Genomic DNA, 18,640 nt, shown 5'->3' with positions numbered 1-18,640 from the left:
ATCACCTTTAATCCCCAGAGCGACCAGCTCTGTGAGTTACACTTATTATCTCTATTTTACAGATGAGGAAACAGCCTTAGGAGCTTACTTTGACTTCACTTAGTCAAGACAAGAAATTTCGACGGGGCGCGGTGGTTCATGCCTGTCATCCCAGCACTTTGGGAGGCCGAGGCGGAAGAATCACTTGAGCCCAGGAGTTTGAGACGAGCTGGGCAACAATATAGTGAGACCCCATCGCTACAAAAAAAAAAATTTTTTTTTTAAATTAGCCAGGCGTGGTAGCACATGCTTGTAGCCCCAGGTACTCTGGAGTCTGAGGTGGGAGGATCTCTTGAGGACAGGAGTTTGAGGCTGCAGTCAGCCATGACCAAGCCACTAGATTCGAGCCTGGGAGACAGAGCAAAACCCTGTCTCAAAAAAAACCAAAAAACAAAAAACAAAAAACAAAAAACAAAAACAAAAACGAAAGAAAGAAAGAGAAAGAAATTTCACTTCACTCTTTTTCAATCCTTTCAGCTAGGAAATTCCCCTTCAAATCTTTCATCCATCCTTTGAAGAATCAACACCGTGATGCTGAAAGGGCTCAGGGGATTGAATTCACTGAGCTGGAGTTGCAGCCTGCAGCACCCGCCCTGGGGCACAACTGGCTCTCCATTCAAACAACAGTACTTAGGGCCTACCTACTAAGTGCCAGGCACTGTCCCTGATGCTGCGATACAATAGAGAACAAAACAGCCTTGGCCCTTGTGCAGTATTACTACTCATGTCATTAAGAAAAATTTGTTTTCAGATGACAAAGTGGAGGCCTGGGAACATCGAGGGTGGCTTCAAGGGCACACAGCTTGAGAGAGAGAGAGAGAAACTGGGATGAGAACGCAGGACAAGTCCAATTTCAGAGCCCAAAGTCATTGGAACCAGGGTGCCTTTCTTTGGAATGGATCATTGCTATTATTCTGTGTTCCTTGATACAAGAATTTCCTTCTCCCTGGGTTCTTAATCTCCAAGGAATCTTTCCTTCCTGGGTTGGTCAGAGGCAAGATTAGGCTCAGAAGGGGTCTGGATGCAGGTAATTGTGGCCACTGTGTGATCTGCGGCAGGGGGATCGGCTCCAACCCGCCCCCTGCTCCTCCCTTGCCATGCTCTCAGGTCCCCAGGATGGGGGGGTAGCAGATGGCCTGGGGTGGATGGGGTGGCTACCCATCTGTCCCCTCCCCCCCATTGTCCCCAGAGCCAAGGGGGATGGGAGGGGGCTGTGGTCCACTGCAGTCTGGATCCTCCCCCTCCATCTTCCTGGAGGGAGCTGAGGAGCTGGTTGCCATGGAGACGGGGAAGAGGCAAGAGGGATGCAGGGAGATACGGGGGTCAGGCTGAGTACCACACCTTAGACCCTTTGAGTCAAATAGCCTCACACCACACAGGTACATATCCCAACATCCATGAAGTTAGCTGTGAAGTTTCCCCCGCTCTGTGTGACACACACAGAGTCACACTGGCCCTGCTGCAGGTGCACGGTCTCAACACAGTCTCACACAGACACACTCACAGGGAATAGGCACACATACACACACATACACACTCATCTGTAATGCACATTCAGTCATGCAGACGCAAAGCCACAACACAGGCTCTCATACACAAATAGACACACATCTAATATGCAGGTATGTCCCAGGTGCACACATTCAGAGCCACGACAGCTCCACACTTGGCCCCACATACTCGGAAAAGTTACAAATCCATGATCAAAGCCACAGGACATCCATGGCCTATGTTACATAAGACATATTAGCGACATGTGATGTATAGACTGACGAACAGACTCAGTCATTCCTTGCACACAAATCGGGTAAACACACACATTTAGATACAAGGCCCACATAGGATAACACACACAATAACCAGACTTCACGGGCCACTCAGTGACACGCACAACACACATGGAAAGCTGTGTGCCGCTCAGCCCCCACCCCCGAGTCATGCCTGCAGTCCCAACCCTGCGCTCCCCCCAACGAGCCCTCCCGTTTGGACACACACAACAGCACGGTCGGTCACGCACTCACACTCACACACAAACACAAACCTCCTGCTAGATATTTTTAAACCCAGGCTAGTTCTGCTGCCATGGCAACCGCCCCAAACCCATCACCATAGCAACCCAACGTCAGCTTTCCAAGCACCAAATCCTGGGGGACTGCAGGGCCCCAATCAGAGGCTGGCGGAGGGGGCTGCTGCACCCTTTGCCATCATCCATGCCACCCCTGTGCCCCCACTGCAGAGCTTTCAGGGGAGCAGTCACCCTAGTCTGGGCAGGGGCCAGAGTCAGGGACATCAGAGGCCCAGACCAAGCTGGGGCAGGGGCATCCCCGAACCTGCCTTTTCCTTCCATCCTGACTATATGGAGGGGCTTGTTGGAGTGTAGGTCAGCCTGCACAAGCCTGGGTTTGAGTTCTGGCCCTGCCACTTACATGCTGTGTGAATTGGGCATGCCCTTACCCTCTCTGAGTCTCTCATTCTTTAATTTGGAAAATGTTGCTGCTGCTGCTGCTGCTAGTACCCCGTTTATTTTTATTTTATTTTTTATTTTTTATTTTTTTGGTATTTTTAGTAGAGACAAGGTTTCACCACGTTGACCAGGTGGGTCTTGAACTCTTTTTTTTTTTTTTTTTTTTTTTTTTTTTTTTTTGAGACGGAGTCTCGCTCTGTCGCCCAGGCTGGAGTGCAGTGGCGCAATCTCGGCTCACTGCAAGCTCCGCCTCCCGGGTTCACGCCATTCTCCTGCCTCAGCCTCTCCGAGTAGCTGGGACTACAGGCGCCCGCCAACACGCCCGGCTAATTTTTTTGTATTTTTAGTAGAGACGGGGTTTCACCGTGGTCTCGATCTCCTGACCTCGTGATCCGCCCGCCTCGGCCTCCCAAAGTGCTGGGATTACAAGCGTGAGCCACCGCGCCCAGCCAAGGGTCTTGAACTCTTAGCCTCAGGTGATCTGCTCGCCTCGGCCTCCCAAAGTGTTAGGATTACAGGCATGAGCCACCGTGTCTGGCCAATATCCCCTTTAAATGACTGTTATGATTTGGTGGTTAAAAGCCCAGGCAGATCTACATCCAGATTCTGGCTTTCCCACTTCTTAGCCGTGTGAACTCAGGCAAGGGCCTTCTCCTCTCTATGACAAGTCTCAGGGGTAAATAGCCCAACTACTTAGGGCTGCTGGGAAGACTCCCTAGCAAAGGGGTATGGCAACTGTCCTAAGAACTTTGAGTGTATTCTAACTTAATTCAGTCTTAAACATGGTCTTATCGGTGGATTACTATTCTTATACCCATCCTGCGGAAAAGGAAACTGAGATCCAGAGAGCTTGCCTAGTGTCACATAGCTACAAAGTTTAGAAGGATGGGATTTGGGCCGGGCGCAGTGCCTCACATCTGTAATCCCAGCACTTTGGGAAGGCGAGATGGGAAGATCACTTGATTCCAGGAGTTCAGGACCAGCCTGGACAACATGGTGAAACCCCATCTCTACTAAAAAATACAAAAATTAGCCAAGGGTGGATGTGCACACCTGTAATTCCAGCTACTTGGGAGGTTGAGGCACAGGAATCGCTTGAACCCAGGAGGCGGAGGTTGCAGTCAGCTGAGATCGTGCCACTGCACTCCAGCCCAGGTGACAGAGAGAGACTCTGTCTCAAAAAAAAAAAAAAAAAAAAAAAGAAGGAGAGGAATGAATGGGATGGGATTTGAGCCTGGGAAGTCAAAGACACATCTTTAGCCATTTCTCTCTCCTGCCTTTCAAAGAGGGCAGTTTGGAGAAGGGTGACAAAATGGTGCATCCTTGGAAAGGCTTTCTAGCTCTTGTTTTCTGGGATGAGATGAAAGGCCTCGGTCTTCCAGCCTGCAGAATGGAGGTTGAAATGATACTGCTGGCTGGAGTGTCAGGGGGATCAATAAGGTGGTTTGCACCTGTTGGGCTCTGAGGACAGGCTGGCACCCCTGAGTGATCTTGTAGGCGCAGAGCAGATCAGGAGAGGCTGGGCGAGTGGGCAAACGGGCAAGCATTACCTGTGCAGGCTCAGGAGGGAAGCTCACTGGGGCTCAAGCCTCAGCTTTCCCAGCCTAGTGATCTCAGGCATGGGATGTCTCCAGCCTAAGCCTCAGTCTTACCATCTGTCAAATGGGAATCATGACCATACTCAGGGTGTGACAAGGAGTCCATGAGCCAAAGTAGGCAAAACCACTTGGCATGGATCTCAGCAAAGAGATAAATCTGAGCTGCTATTAATATCATCCATCTACTCAGCACACAGGATTTAGGAGAGGCAGGACTACAAACTTTTTTACAGGGTTTTTGCAAACTTTGTTGACTCAAGGTGAGAAACACACATCATGATGCAATGCATATATTAGATTGGTGCAAAATTCATTGTGATTTTTGTCATCAAAAGCAATGGCAAAAACTGCAGTTGCATTTGCACCAGCCTAATACAACTGAAATGAAAGTTTCATGAAACCACGCTTCATCTCCAACTTAGTCTACGTTATGTCGACACTATGTGCGCAGACTCTGATCTATTTTTTTTTTTTTTTTTTTTTGAGATGGAGTCTTGCTCAGTTCCCTAGGCTGGAGTGCAATGGTGCTATCTTGGCTCACTGCAACCTCCACCTCCTGGGTTCAAGCGATCCTCCCGCATCAGCCTCCCGAGTAGCTGGGATTACAGGGACCCGCCATCATGCCTGGCTAATGTTTGTAGAGATAGGGTTTCACCATGTTGGTCAGGCTGGTCTGGAACTCCTGACCTGAGGTGATCCGTCTGCTTTAGCCTCCCAAAGTGCTGGGATTACAGGTGTGAGCCACTATGCCCGGCTGACTCTGATTTATTCTATGCTATTGAAAAAACTACTGGGTGATTTTACAGCCTGCTAAGCAGTTGTGACTGACAGTACAGAAAACCCTGGTGTGGAGATTACAATGTGGAATCCTTGAGTCCCTGGAGGATTTTAAGCAGGGAAGTGACGTGGGCATCATAGGGACGATGAAGGGGAGGGGGCTAGATGGGGGCTGGGATGAAGCCAGAATGGACTCTAGGGAGGAGGGATTCTTTGCCTTTACCCCCTGGCAGAAGCAGGGGAGATGGAGATCGTTTGAGCCGGAGAATTCAAGACTGCAGTGAGCTGTGAGATGGAGAGGTGTGGTCAAATACCAACACCAGAAAGCAGCTATCCCAGCGCTTTGCATAAAAAGGTACAGTGGGGAGGAGCATGAACCCCAGAAACTCATCTGCTTGGCAGATATTTACTGAGCACCTACTATGTGTTGGGCACTGTTCTAGGTGCTGGGAATACAGCAGTGAACAAAACAGATACAAATTCCTGACCTCATGAGCTCACGTTCCAGGGAGACAGATAATCAAATAAAAAAGTAATACATAGAGTGTGATAGATGAGGGTAAGTACTGTGGGGAAAATGCAGCAGGGGAGGAGGAGGCATAGGGTATGGGGGCAGGGGGGATGGCTGCAATTGTATTTATTTATTTATTTATTTATTTATTTATTTATTTATTCACTGATGGAGTCTCACTCTGTCGCCCAGGCTGAAGTGCGGTGGTGGGATCTCAGCTCACTGCAACCTCTACCTCCCGGGTTCAAGCGATTCTTCTGCCTCAGCCTCCCAAGTAGCTGGGATTACAGGCCCGCGCCATCATGCCCGGTTAATTTTTGTATTTTTAGTAGAGATAGGGTTTCACCATGTTGGCCAGGCTGGTCATGAACTCCTGACCTTAAGTGATCCGCCCGCCTCAGCCTCCCAAAGTGCTGAAATTATAGGCATGAGCCACCACACCTGGCCTGCAATTTTAAATAGGGTCCACATAGAGAGAGAAGGCCTCGCTGAGGAGTGACATTTGAGCAGAGACCTGAAGGAGGTGAGGGAGTGGGCCGCATGGGTCTGTAGGGGGAGCAGCAGGTGCAAAGGCCCTGAAGCAGGAGCACGTCTGGTGTGTTGGAGGAAGAGCAAGGAGCCTGGGGAAGCTGGACGACAGTAGGGGAGGGCAATAGTGGGAGGAATAAGGCTAAAGAGCTAGTCAGGGAGCCAACTGTTCAGGGGGCCTTGAGGACCACCATAAAGACTTCAATTTGTATGCCTGTAATCCCAACACTTTGGGAGGCCAAGGCAGGAGGATGGTTTGAGGCCAGGAGTTCGAGATCAGCCTGGGCAATATAGTGAGACTCTGTCTCTACAAGAAATTAAAATAAATTAGCCAGATGTGGTGGCATATACCTGTAGTTCCAGCTACTCTGGAAGCTGGGGATCGCTTGAGCCCAGAAGGTCAAGGCTGCAGTGAGCCAAGATCACGCTATTGCGACAGCCTCATTGACACAGTGAGACCCTGACTCTAAATAAATGTTTTGTTAAAAGACTTAGATTTGACTCTGATTTAAGTGGGAGCCATGGAGGGGTTTTGGACAGAGGAAGAACTTGAGCAGACTTAAATTTTATCACAGGATCCTTCTGGGTTGGATGCAGTGGCTCATGCCTGTAATCCCAACACTTTGGGAGGCCAGGGTGGGAGGGTTGCCTGAAGCCAGGAGGTTGAGTCTGCAGTGAGCTGAGATCGCACCACTGCACTCCAGTCTGGGTGACAGAGTGAGACCCTGTCTCAAAAAAAAAAAAAGTGGGGAGGCCGGGCACGGTGGGTCATGACTGTAATCCCAGCATTTTGGGAGGCCGAAGCAGGCAGATCATCTGAGGTCAGGAGTTGGAGACCAGCCTGGCCAACATGGCAAAACCCCGTCTCTTCTAAAAATGTAAACATTAGCAAGGTGTGATGGTGGGTGCCTGTAATCCCAGCTACTCGGGAAGCTGAGGCAGGAGAATCGCTTGAACCCGGAAGGTGGAGGTTGCAGTGAGCCAAGATTGCGCCACTGCGCTCCAGTCTGGGCGACAGAGTAAGACTCTGTCTCAAAAAAAAAAAAAAAAAAAAAAGACTGGGGGGAATCCTTCTGGCTGTATATGAAGAACATGGTATCAGGGATGGGGCAGAAGTAAGGAGCCCAATAGGAGGTGACTTGGACCATCCAGGTGAGAGGTGCTGGTGGTTGGACCAGGATGTGAGACAGCAGTGCTGGTGGGGAGATGTCTTGGAATCCCAGTTCTCCCCTGTGACTTTGGGCAAGTCATTTCAGAGTCTGTTTCCCTATTTACAGATGAGGATGATAATAAAGCTCCCACCTCAGATGGCTTCTGTGTGGTCTTCATTTCACTGAGCGTGAATAGCCCCTGGCGCAAGTGCCGCCTGCCATTGTCACTAATTTTATCCTCAAGGCTCCTGGATCAGGGCACTTCTGTACCCTGCCCCAGTGGAGCACAGCTGGGCTTTGGGGAGGAGGATAAGGAGAAGAGATTCAATCTTGTGTGCTGATTGTGTGTTTATCTGATCCTGGGGATATTTGAGTCAGGGCTTTCTCTTCCTAACAGCCTCTCTGTAGTAGGGAGTAGTGAAGTCCAGTGAGGGGTGTTAGCTTGCCCAGGAGCCCACAGTGAGTTGGGGGCTGAGCCAGGGCTAGAAATCTATCCCTGCCTCCTGTTTCTCAAGCCTGTGTTCCCAGTCCTGGCTGCCACCTTGGTGATTTTGGCAACTGACTGAGTCCCCTCCCCCGCTCCAGCCTCAACATCTTCCTATGAGTCCCTGCTGCCTCTGGGAGAAATTCCAAACTCTCCCGGTTGCTCAGGCCAAAACCTTGCAGTTGCCCTTGACACCCCTTTCTTCCTCACACCCACATCCACTCTATCAGCAAACCCTTTCTGCTCTACCTTGAGCTCCAAATCTCACCCCATCTCCCTACCTCCAGCGGCACCACCGAGTGGAGGGTCCATTAGCTCCCACCTGGACTCTCCCAGGAGCCTCCTCTCTCTCCTCCCTCAGCCCCCCACTTCCACACTGGCCCACCCTTTCCCACCAGCAACCAGAGTCATTTTTTTTTTTTTGAGACTGAGTCTCGCTCTCTCGCCAAGGCCAGAGTGCTATGGCTCAATCTCAGCTCACTGCAGCCTCCGCCTCCTGGATTCAAGCGATTCTTCCGCCTCAGCCTCCTGAGTGGCTGGGATTACAGGCACGTACCACCACACCTGGCTAATTTTTGTATGTTTAGTTGAGACGGGGTTTCACCATGTTGGCCACGCCGGTCTCAAACTCCTGACCTCAAATGACCTACCCGCCTTGGCCTCCCAAAGTGCTGGGATTACAGGCATGAGCCACTGTGCCAGGCCCAGAGTCATCCTTTTCAAAGGTGAGTCAGATCACACACTGCTGTATCTAAAAGAAATAAAAATGGGATTTCTGGCCAGGCACAGTGGCTCATGCCTGTAATCCCAGCACTTTTTGAGGCCAAGGCAGGAGGATTGTGTGAGGTCAGGAGTTCAAGACCAGCCTGGGCAACACAGTGAAAGCCCATCTCTAAAAACAAAAATTCAGCCACGCACAGTATCTTCCACGTGTAGTCCCAGCTACTTGGGAGGCTGAGATGGGAGGATCATTTGAACCCAGGAACTCAAGGCTGCAGTGAGCCTTGATGGCACCACTCGCACTGCAGCCTGGGTGACAGAACAAGAGCCTGTCTCAAAAAAAAGTTTGCATGCGGGTGATTTCTGTGAGAACCTTGAGGAACAATCTATATTGCTCCATTTCTTGGCTTTGGTTGTGGAAGAAGAAGGCACTTTCTGTGCATCTCTTATGACTACAAATAGTATGAATGGGTCGGCCTTCGTGGCTCACGCCTGTAATCCCAGCACTTTGGGAGGCCAAGGTGGGTGGATCACAAAGTCAGGGGTTCGAGGCCAGCTGGCCGACATGGTGAAACCCCATTTCTACTAAAAAATACAAAAATTAACTGGGCGTGGTGGCATGTGCCTGTAGTCCCAGCTACTCGGGAGGCTGAGGCAGGAGAATCGCTTGAACCCAGGAGGTGGAGGTTGCAGTGAGCCGAGATCGTGCCACTGCACTCCAGCCTAGGCGACAGAGCGAGACTCCATTTTAAAAAACAAAACAAAACCAACCAACCAACCAACAAACAAAAAACCCCAGTGGAACTGTGACAGAGCTGGGCTTTGAACCCTGGCAGCCTGGCTATAGGGGCTGTTCTTTTAACTGCTTCACCAGCTGCCTCCCTTTCTCACGTGTCCCCCTCCCTCAGCTGCAACGCCTCCCCACCCCATGGTCCTCTCCCTCCCTGGGGATCTCGATGCTTTCCTGATTTAGAACTGCAAGTGCGTAGACTTATGCTGATTCTATGCAATCATCTTCAGTTACATTTAATTTTAGTAGTTTCTCCCCTTCATCTGTCCCCCTACAGGCACCTACTCTTATATGCTTAATTTTTGGCCTTCCAATCTCTCTTCTTTTATCAAGATCCCTGTGTATCCTTGCAGTTAGTTTTGCTCTGTGTGTGTGTGTGTGTGTGTGTGTGTGTGTGTGTGTGTTTTGAGATGGAGTCTCGCTGTGTTACCCAGGCTGGAGTGGAGTGGCGCGATCTTGGCTCACTGCAAGCTCTGTCTCCTGGGTTCATGCCATCCTCCCGCCTCAGCCTCCCGAGTAGCTGGGACGACAGGCGCCCGCCACCACGCCCGGCTAATTTTTTGTATTTTTTAGTAGAGATGGGGTTTCACCATTCACAGGATGGTCTCCATCTCCTGACCTCGTGATCCACCCTCCTCGGCCTCCCAAAGTGCTGGGATTACAGGCGTGAGCCACGGTGCCCGGCACTGTATGTGTGTTTTAAATTTGTAGAGTCGCTGTTAAGCTACAAACCTCATTCTCTTTCTTTCTTTGTTCTTTTTGAGAGCTCTCTGGGTGGCTATGCCTATTTCTAGCTGGAGATGAGTGAGTCTTGTAGACTGTGGAGCATCTGCCCTGGTTCAAGTTCCATCCTCACTGCTTATTGGATGAATGACCTTGAGCAAGTTACTTAACCTCTCTGGGCTTCAGTTTCTCCATTTGTAAGATGAAAGTTGTTAAATAACGGTCACTTTCTCATAGGATTGTTGCAAGCTGGTTTTTTGTTTGTGTTTTAGAGATGGAATCTTGCTCTGTCACCCAGGTCGGAATGCAGTGGTGCCATCATAGCTCACTGCAGCTTCAAACTCCGGTACTTATTTCATCTTGAAACCCACTGGGAAACAGTAGAACAGTGAGTTTTGCAAAGGCAGGAACAAGGAATTGAGTAGAGGGTAACTCCTTATGCTGGAAGGTCCTGGGCTCCAGCGATCCTTCTGGCTTGACTTGCTAACATGCAAGCTGATATCTTTTTTTTTTTTTTTCTGAGGTGGAGTCTTGCTCTGTCGCCCAGGCTGGAGTGCAGTGGCACGATCTCGGCTGACTGCAACCTCTGCTTCCTGGGTTCAAGCAATTCTCCTGCCTCAGCCTCCCAAATAGCTGGGATTACAGGCACATGCCACCACGCCCAGCTAATTTTTGTATTTTTAGTAGAGACAGGGTTTCACCATGTTGGCCAGGCTGGTCTCGAACTCCTGACCTCGTGATCCACCCACCTCGGCTTCCCAAAGTGCTGGGATTACAGGCATGAGTCACCGCTCCCGGCCCAAGCTGATATCTTAAAGCATTCAGCATTGGGCATTTACTGAGCAATACATTGATGTTAGTTTCTCCCTCTTTTACATTGTCTGTGTAGTATTCTACTGTGTATTCCATATTCTACTTCTCCAGCCCTAACGATGGACATCTACTTCCCTCCAACTCCTTGATGCCTAAATTGCACTCCAATGGACATCCTCATACAAATCTCATTTACGGGCCTGTTGGACAGTGTGATATGGGTCATCAGGCATCCTCACATTTATTTTCTTAAAGTATTGAAGGGATGCACCTATTTGGCCTCCTTCCAACCGTGGCAAATGATCCATTCTTGCATATGTTCCTCCAGAACTTGATGTTCTTAGACTGTCTAATTTTTGCCAATCTGTTGGATGTCAGAGAATGAATGTATTGCTTTGATACTTTTTTTTTCCTTTTTTTTTTTTTTTTTTGAGACAGAGTCTCGCTGTATTGCCCAGGCTGGAGTGCAGTGGTGCAATCTTGGCTCACTGCAAACTCCGCCTCCCAGATTCATGCCATTCTCCTGCCTCAGCCTCCTGAGGAGCTGGGACTACAGGCGCCCGCCACCGAGCCCGGCTAATTTTTTGTATTTTTAGTAGAGACAGGGTTTCACCGTGTTGGCCAGGATGGTCTCGATATGCTGACCTTGTGATCCGCCCGCCTCGGCCTCCCAAAGTGCTGGGATTACAGGTGTGAGCCACCGTGCCCAGCCCTTTTTTTTTAAGACGGAGTCTCACTCTGTCGCCCTGGCTGGAGTGCAGTGGTGCGGTCTCAGCTGGCTGCAATCTCTGCCTCCTGGGTTCAAGTGATTCTCCTACCTCAGCCTCCCAAGTAGCTGGGATAACCACGCCTAGCTAATGTTTTTGTATTTTTAGTACAGACGGGGCTTCACCAGGTTGGCCAGGCTGATCTCGATCTCCTGACCTCAAGTGATCCATGCGCCTCGGCTTCCCGAAGTGCTGGATTACAGGCCTGAGCCACCACGCCCGGCCTTGATACTTTCTTATGTAGATCAGCTTAGCTTCTTCGGGTTTCCTTGGTCTTCACCTCTACCCAGAGTTACCGCAAACTAACGTGTGTGTGTGTGTGTATAAGGCTTTCAATATGAACCCTTCAATATTATATATGTACATTATATATAGATATACACATATATATACACACATATATATGTATATATACACACACACACATATATATATATAATATTTTGGAGACAGGGTCTCGCTCTGTTGCCGAGGCTGGAGTGCAGTGGTGCAATCTCAGCTCATGGCAGCCTCAACCTCCTTGGCTCAAGCAATCCTCCCACCTCAGCCTCCTGAGTAGCTGGGGCCACAGGCATGGGCCACCACACTCGTCTAATTTTTGTATTTTTTGTAGAGTCAGGGTTTTGTCATGTTGCCCAGGCTGGTCTCAAACTCCTGAGCTCATGCAATGCACCTGCCTTGGCCTCCCAAATTGCTAGGATTACAGGCCTGAGCCTCCATGCCTGGGCCAAACACTTTAATATTTTAATTGCTATCACAGTAGAAAAGGAATTATCATAGTACATCCCTTCTAAACTATTACGGCAATTCAATGAATGATAATAAGCACCGTTTATCATGTGTCTACTACGCGGCGGGTGCTGTGCTAAGCTCTGTATATATTTACCCACTTACTTCCTCTAAAAGCTTGGGGAGGTCCCTGCTGCTGCTATCGCCCCCATTTTGTAGATGAGAAAACTGACACGTGAAGAAGTTGACTGCAAGAAGCAGAGCTAGGATTGAAACCCAGGCAGACAGGCTAATTAAGCATCTCACTGCCGCTCAATGAGCCTCTGCAGGAAAAACACACAGGGCTTCACAAATATTCTGTATCATTCCACCTGTGATACTCAGGCAGGGCAGTCCGGAAGGGCTTGGGAAATGTTTGCTGATTGCCTCTGCAAATTTCTTCTTTCGAGACAAGGTCTCGCTCTGTTGCCCAGGCTGGAGTGCAGCGGCATGCATAATCATAGCTCACTGCAGCCTCAACCTCCCCGGTTCAAAACACCGTCTTGGAGCAGCCTCCTGAGTAGCTGGGATGACAGGCACACACCACCACAACCAGTTAATTTTTTATTTTTTATTTTTAGTAGAGATAGGGTCTCACTATGTTGCCCAGGCTGGTCTTGAACTCCTGGGCTCAAGCGATCGGATTGCCTCAGCCTCTCAAAGTGCTGGAATTACAGGCATGAACCACTGCACGTCCTCCACAAATTTCATAATGGGTTGAGCTATTGGGACATTTTTGGAGCATAATCATAATTGCATGTTACATTTGGGAGAAAAACATCATTTTAGAGCATATAAAACCTGAAAGGGACCTCAGTGGGTTGTCGCCGCATCTGTAAAAGGTTCGGGTAAGACCCATGGTCCCTCTCCTTTCCAGAGCCCCTCTGTTTACCACATCAAAGCATTTATAACCATAACCATCACAGCCAGATTTTTTTTTGTATTTATTTATTTATTTTGAGACAGCATTTTGCTCTGTCACCCAGGCTATAGTACAGTGGTGCAATCTCGGCTGCCTGCAACCTCCGCCTCCAGGGTTCAAGCGATGCTCCTGCTTCAGCCTCGCAAGTAGCTGGGACTACAGGTGTGCACCACCATGTCCATCTAATTTTTGTATTTTCAGTAGAGACAGGGTTTTGCAATATTGGCCAGGCTGAACTCGAACTCCTGACCTCAAGTGATCCTCCCAAAGTGTTGGGATTACAGGCACGAGCCACCACGCCTGGCGAACAGACCGGTTTTTATGATAATCCCCAAGAGCAGCACTTCTGCAGGGTACACAGCTGTCACCCAGCTCTTTCCTACTCTGTACCTGCACCTGCTGAACGTGGCTGGAGAAAAACGCATAATACAGTGGTGAGACTGAGCTCACCACAATTTCACGATTACTCGCCTGGGGGCTGGGGACTGCCTGCCAACCCCAGTCCTGTCTATTCACTCTCCCACCCTCCTGGGACTCTATTTCCTACCTGTGGTTCCCTCCTCCAACCTTGCCCACCTCCTCTCCAACCTCACCCTCACCCTTGACCCTGTTCTTAGTTTCTGGAGAGAAGAGAAGCCATCAGGAAACTTCCTCAGGTTTTCTTGTTTTTTTTTTGTTTTTTTTTTTTTAATGGAGTCTCGCTCTATCGCCCAGGCTGGAGTGCAGTGGTGCAATGTCGGCTTACTGCAACCTCTGCCTCCCGGCTTCAGGCGATTCTCCTGCCTTGGCCTCCTGAGTAGCTGGGATTACAAGTGCACGCCACCACGCCTGGCTAATTCTTGTATTTTTTTTTTTTTTTTTTTTTTTTAAGTAGAGACGGGGTTTTACCATGTTGGTCAGGATGGTCTTGATCTCCTGACCTTTGATCCACCTGCCTCGGCCTCCCAAAGTGCTGGGATTACAGGCATGAGCACCGCACCCAGCCCTTACGCAGGTTTTCAACACATCTACCCACCTACCTGTGACTATTGTTTTCGTCTCTCCTGTTAACTGCAGAAACACTCTCAGCCAAGGCCGACTTCTACATGTGTACACTTGGTCCTCTTCTCTCTTGCCTACTCAGGGCCATCAGTCAAGCAAGCCTCTGCTTTCTCTCCTGAACCATCAATTCTCTGGTATCTCCTGGAGCATTCTCGTTGGCATCAAAGCACATTCTAATACAAACCTGCTTTTTCTTTTCTTTCCCTTCCTTCCTTCCTTCCTTCCTTCCTTCCTTCCTTCCTTCCTTCCTTCCTTCCTCCCTTCCTTCCTCCCTTCCTTCCTCCCTTCCTTCTTTCCTTCCTTCCTTCGAGATGGAATCTTGTACTGTTGCCTAGGCTGGAATGCAGTGGCACGATCTCAGCTTACTGAAACCTCCGCCTCCTGGGTTCATGTGATTCTCTTGCCTCAGCCTCCCGAGTAGCTGGGATTACAGACACACACCGTCATGCCTGGCTAATTTTATTATTATTATTATTATTAGTATTTTTAGTAGAGACAGGGTTTCACTATGTTGGCCAGGCTGGTCTCGAACTCCTGACTTTGTGATCTGCCTGCCTCAGCCTCCCAAAGTGCTAGGATTACAGGCGCAAGCCACCGCCCCGGGCCTCTGCTTTTTTAACTCCTCATCTCGCTTTAGCTTCAGTGTTCTGCTGCTCTTTACAATACAATCCTCAGCGGCTGGGTATGGTGGCTCATGCCTGTAATTTCAGCACTTTAGGAAACCAAGGCGGGTAGATCACTTGAGGCCAGGAGTTCAAGACCAGCCTGGCCAACATGGGTGAAACCCCGTCTCTACTAAAAATACAAAGATTAGCTAGGAGTGGTGGCCGGCACCTGTAATCCCAGCTACTTGGGAGGCTGAGGCAGGAGCATTGCTTGACCCCGGGTGGTGGAGGTTGCAGTGAGCTGAGAGCGTGCCACTGCACTCCAGCCTGGGCAACCAAGTGAGACTCAAAAAATAACATAATAAAATAAAATAAAATAAAATAAAATAAAATAAAACAACACAATCCTCAGAGGTATTTGTACTCATCTTGTGTCTCTGATTCCTTTTCCTCCCAAATCTGTGACTTTGCCAAATCAGCCATTTTTTTTTTTTTTTTTTCCCAGGCTGGTCCTGAACTCCCGGGGCCAACTGATCCTCCTGCCTCAGCCTCGTGAGTAGCTGAGACGATAGGCATGTGCCACCACGCCTGGCTATTTTTAAAATGTTTTGTAGAGACAGAGTCTCCCTATGTTTCCCAGGCTGGTCTCGAGCTCCTAGGCTCAAGTTATCCTCCCTCCTCAGCCTCCCAAATAACTGGAATGGCAGGTGCAAGCCACCGTGCCCAGCTCCAAATCAGCTCTTGGTGACGTTACCAATGACCCCTATGTGGCTCAGTCCCGTCGTCCGGTGGCCTGTCCTCATATTACTTGAGCTCCTTCCTTGTTGACAGTCATGCCTTCCTCCTTGGTTTATTTTCTCCCTCAGCTTCCAGGACACTCCACTCTCAAGACTTCCCTTCTGACCCAGTGGCTCCTGCTCTGCAGTCTTCCCCGTCCTTGGAGTCTTTAAATTGGAGAGCCAAAGGGCTCAGTTCTTGATTCTCTTCTCCTTTCTCTCTTCACTCACTCTTTTGGTGATGGACTCCCAAATCAATCAGTCTAGTTTGGATCTTATCCCTGAACTCAGACTCATATTCACCTGTCCTCTCAACATTTCCACTGGGAAGTCTATTGGGTACCTCAACATGTCCAAAACCAAATTTCTGATTCACATTCTCCTCCTGTCTCCCCATGCCTGCAATTCATCTAATCTCAATAAATGGAAACCTCATCTTGGCATCTTTTCAGATCAAAAACCTTAGAGTCGGCCGGGCGTGGTGGCTCACGCCTATAATTCCAGCACTTTGGGAGGCTGAGACGGGTGGAACACCTGAGGTCAGGAGTTCAAGACCAGCTGGCCAACATGGTGAAACCCTGTTTCTACTAAAAATGCAAAAAGTTAGCCAGGCGTGGTGGCGGGTACCTGTAATGCCAGCTACTTGGGAGGCAGAGGCAGGAGAATCGCTTGAACCTGGGAGGCGGAGGTTGCAGTGAGCCGAGGTCACGCCATTGCACTCCAGGACCCTTAGAATCATTTTTTACTCCTCTCTTTCTCTTCCTCCCAACACTCAATCCATCAGCAAATTCTGTCAGCTCTACCTTCAGAATAGATTCTAACCACTTCTCACCACCTCCGCCGTCACCACCCTCGTGGAAGCCACCATCACCTCTCATTCTAATGATTTTTTTAATCTGTTGCTTAAATTTTTTTTATTGAGGTGAAATTCACATTAACAGAAAATTAACCATTTTAAAGTGAGCAATTCAGTGGCATTTAGTACATTCATAATGTTGTGCAATCATCACCTCCATCTAGTTCCAAAACATTTCATCACCCCCAAAGGAGACCTCACACCCATTAAACAGTGATTACCCATTCGCTCCTTCCCCCAACCCCTGGCACCACAACACTATTTTCTGTCTCTGTGGACTTGCCTCTTCTGGACACTTCATATAAATGGAATCATACACTATGTGACATTTTGTGTTTGTCTTCTTTCACTTGGCATCATGTTTTCAAGCTGTATCCATGTTGTAGCATCTATCAGCACTTCATTTCTTTTCTCTTTTTTGTTTTTGAGATGGAGTCTTGCTCTGTCGCCCAGGCTCGAGTGCAGTAGCGTGATACTGGCTCACTGCAACCTCCACCTCCCGGAGTCAAGCAATTCTCCTGCCTCAGCCTCCTGAGTAGCTGGGACTACAGGCATGTGCCTCCATGCCTGGCTAATTTTGTATTTTTGGTAGAGACTAACATGGTTTTGCCATGTTGGCCACACTGGTCTCGAACTTCTGACCTCAGGTGATCCACCTGCCCTGGCCTCCCAAAGTGCTGGGATTACAGGCATGCCACTGCACCTGGCCTTATCTGCTCATAGATTTATGGACATTTGGGTTGTTTCCACGTTTTAGCTATTGTGAATAATGCTGTTATGAACATCCACGTACAAGTATTTGAATACCAGTTTTTAATTCCCAGGTATATACCTAGGATTGTAATTTCTGGGTCATGTGTTAATTCTGTTTAACTTTCTGAGAAACTGGCTGTTTTCCATGTCCAAATTATTTTAACAGCCTAAGTTTTTTAATTTAAATTTTTAGTTTTAGAGATCGGTTCTCATAGGCTGGAGTGCAGTGTCGAACTCCTGTCCTCAAACAATCCACCTGCCTCAACCTCCCGAGTAGCTAACAGCCTATTCTTAATGCAGCCAGCATCATGATCATTTAAGACATGAGTAGGTCAGGCGGTGGGACTTACCCCTGTAATCCTAGTACTTTGGGAGGCTGAAGCGGGTGGATTGCTTAACTCAGGCATTCCAGACCAGCCTGGGTAACATGGTGAAACCTCATCTCTACTAACACAAAAGTTAGCCAGGTGTGGTGATGCGTGCCTGTAATCTTGCTACTTGGGGGGGGTTGAGGCAGGAAGATCGCTTGAAACAGGGAGGTTGAGGTTTCAGTGAGCCGAGATGAAGCCACTGCACTCCAGCCTGGGTGACAAAGTGAGACCCTGTCTCGAAAAAAAAAAAAAAAGACATGAGTAAAATTATGTCCTCTCTGCCTAATACTTTCAATGGCTCCCACCTCACACAGAGTAAAACAAAAGGCCTCACAATGGCCTACGAGGCCTTATATAACCTGGTCTCAGGCATCCTCTCAGACGTCATCTTCTATCACACTCCACACACTCAATATTGACGTCTTTGCTGTTTCTTAGAAACACCAGGCATGTTCCCACCACAGGGCCTTTGCACTCACTGTCTCATCTTCTTGGAATGGTCCACCTTGGTACCCTCAAGGCTGGCTTGGCCAGGAGCGGTGGCTCATGTCTATAATCCCATCACTTTGGGAGCCTGAGGTGGGTGGATCCCATGAGCTCAGGAGTTCGAGAGCAGCCTGGCCAACATGGTGAAATCCCGTCTCTACTGAAAATACAAAAATTAGCCAGGCATGGTGGCATGCGCCTGTAATCCCAGCTACTTGGGAGGCTGAGGCAGGAGAACTGCTTGAACCCAGGAGGTGGAGGTTGCAGTAAGCTGAGATTGAGCCACTGCACCTCCAGTCTGGGCCACAGAGCGAGACTCCATCTCAAAAAAAAAAAAAAAAATAGGCCGGGTGTGGTGGCTCACACCTGTAATCCCAGCACTTTGGGAGGCCAAGGTAGGTGGATCACTTGAGGTCAGGAGTTTAAGACCAGCCTGGCCAACATGGTGAAACCCCGTCTCTACTAAAAATACAACAATTAGCCAGGCCTGGTGGCGGGCGCCTGTAATCCCAGCTACTCGGAAGGCTGAGGCAGGAGAATTGCTTGACCTTGGGAGGCGGAAGGTGCAGTGAGCCGGGCACCACTGCACTCCAGCCTGGGTGACAGAGTGAGACTCCGTCTGCAAAATAAACAAATGAATAAATTCCTGGCTCAGTCACTTGCTTCAGGTCTCTGCTCTAAGTCAGCTTTTCTGAGA

The sequence above is a fragment of the Symphalangus syndactylus genome, chromosome 17 (genome assembly GCF_028878055.3).
Source record: "Symphalangus syndactylus isolate Jambi chromosome 17, NHGRI_mSymSyn1-v2.1_pri, whole genome shotgun sequence".
Classification (NCBI taxonomy): domain Eukaryota; kingdom Metazoa; phylum Chordata; class Mammalia; order Primates; family Hylobatidae; genus Symphalangus; species Symphalangus syndactylus.
Note: the sequence above shows the minus strand (reverse complement) of the source record.